This window comes from Tauraco erythrolophus, unplaced genomic scaffold (assembly GCF_009769465.1).
Source record: "Tauraco erythrolophus isolate bTauEry1 unplaced genomic scaffold, bTauEry1.pri scaffold_45_arrow_ctg1, whole genome shotgun sequence".
NCBI lineage: Eukaryota > Metazoa > Chordata > Aves > Musophagiformes > Musophagidae > Tauraco > Tauraco erythrolophus.
Genome location: NW_028238615.1, coordinates 34,985 through 36,933, shown reverse-complemented (window position 1 = coordinate 36,933; position 1,949 = coordinate 34,985).

Sequence of the window (1,949 nt, the reverse complement as noted above, 5' to 3'; positions counted from 1 at the left end):
TCAAAAGTAACTCTGTGGTGATAGTAGTAGTCCTTAGAGGTGACATGAGGAACAGTGCTGTGTTCAAAAGGGACATGACTTTGCACAATGCCGACTTAGAGGTACAGTGAAGTCACTGAGTCAAAAAGCCACTGGAAATGTTCAGTCAAACATAATTAAATAAGTGAAAGGATGCGTATCATAGGTCATACTTGAATGTTTCCAAAGGTCATGTCTAGTCTAGATATGACAAACTCATGCTCCTCTGATCTTTGTTGCCAGCAGCTCAGACCCTGCTGGCTGTAGACCTTGCTTGTTTCCTGGGAGGCTAATGACATAGCAATAAAAGAGGGGCGAGGAGGGTGCTACATGAAATCATGACTCAGCCTCATTGCTAACATTTGAATTCTTCTGTGCCTGGGAAGGTGCCATGGTGAGGAGACTGTGCTTGGAACATAGTGTTTGAGCACAATGTTCAAACTAGGATGATGATCCTGAGAAGAGACATAAGCTTCTGTCAATATGTATTGTATCTAAGATGACCAAATTAGTTCAGGGAGTTTTTTCGTTTTGGGGAAAGCCCCACAGGAGACTACTAGAGGGAGACTCCTTGGAGTATAAACTAGAAAATGAGAAAGGGAGATCTATAAAGATGCAGAATGGGTTCACAGAAGTAGAGTACTGGAGCTAGTATTCTTTGTGATCCCAGTAAGAAAAACACTCAGACTGTGTAAGGTATTGGTTAAAATGCCATTTATTGAAGCTAAGACCAGAAGGAAAAAGAGGATAGTACAGGTAGTCTTGACGTCACTTCAGACACTGGGAACATGGAGTTGTGCTGAGTTAGAGGGACCTCCAGTGGGGGCATGGCATGCACTGCAGATCCTGCCTATGGAGAGGTTCCACCAACAACTTGGTTTCTCGAGCTCTTATTTTCTTAGAACAAAATAATACCATTCATCATTTCTACTGTCAAACAAAAGGATGTCCACTTGAGAACCTACTGCTTTACTTCATGATGAAGTGAAGGACATGCAGGTGATATAATTGCCAGTGCCAAGTGGGAGCCGTCTACGGGTTCCTTTCTTACCATTGTTAGGTGGCCAGCGTTATCCTGTGAGCAAGGGACGTGAGCAGCACAATGCAGGCTGGGAGGCCAAGCGTTATTTGCCACATGGCACAGCACCAGGCCTGCACCTTCTCAAGGCTGACTGTTAAATGGATCATAGAATCATAGAATGGTTTGGGTTGGAAGGGACGTTAAAGATCATCTATTTCCAACCCTCCTGCCATGGGCAGGGACACCCTCCACTACACCAGGTTGCCCAAAGCCTCATCCAACCTGGCCTTGAACACTTCCAGGGATGGGGCATCCACACCTTCTCTGGGCAACCTGGTCCAGTGCCTCACCACCCTCAGAGTGAAAAATTTCTTCCTTATATCCAATCTAAATCTCCCCTCTTCCAGTTTGAATCCATTTCCCCTTGTCCTATCACTGCACACCCTTGTAAAAAGCCCCTCTCCAGCTTTCTTGTAGGCACCCTTTAAGTACTGGAAGGCTGCAATAAGATCACCCCGGAGCCTTCTCTTCTCCAGGCTGAACAGCCCCTTGCTCCTTAGATCACTCCTGTACAATATTCTGGTCAGGATCTTTGGTACTCCCATGGTTTTCTTCAGTGTGAGCAGTAGCAACAACAAAGGCAGAAAACATATCAACAGTTACATGCACATATTTAGATCGATTAAACGATTGAATATAAGTAATATCAGTTTGCCATAATTCGTTGGCACATAAACCTTTTGGATTTACTCCTGCTGGAGTATTTGAAGGCACAATATGTTGACGGTCAGGGCAGACGTGTACAATCTGCTGAGCCTGATCTGCTGTCTGACCTGACGGAGAGCATCATCTACCACCAACTGACAAACTGTAGGAATATTCATCATTCCTTGAGGCAGTACAATCCAAT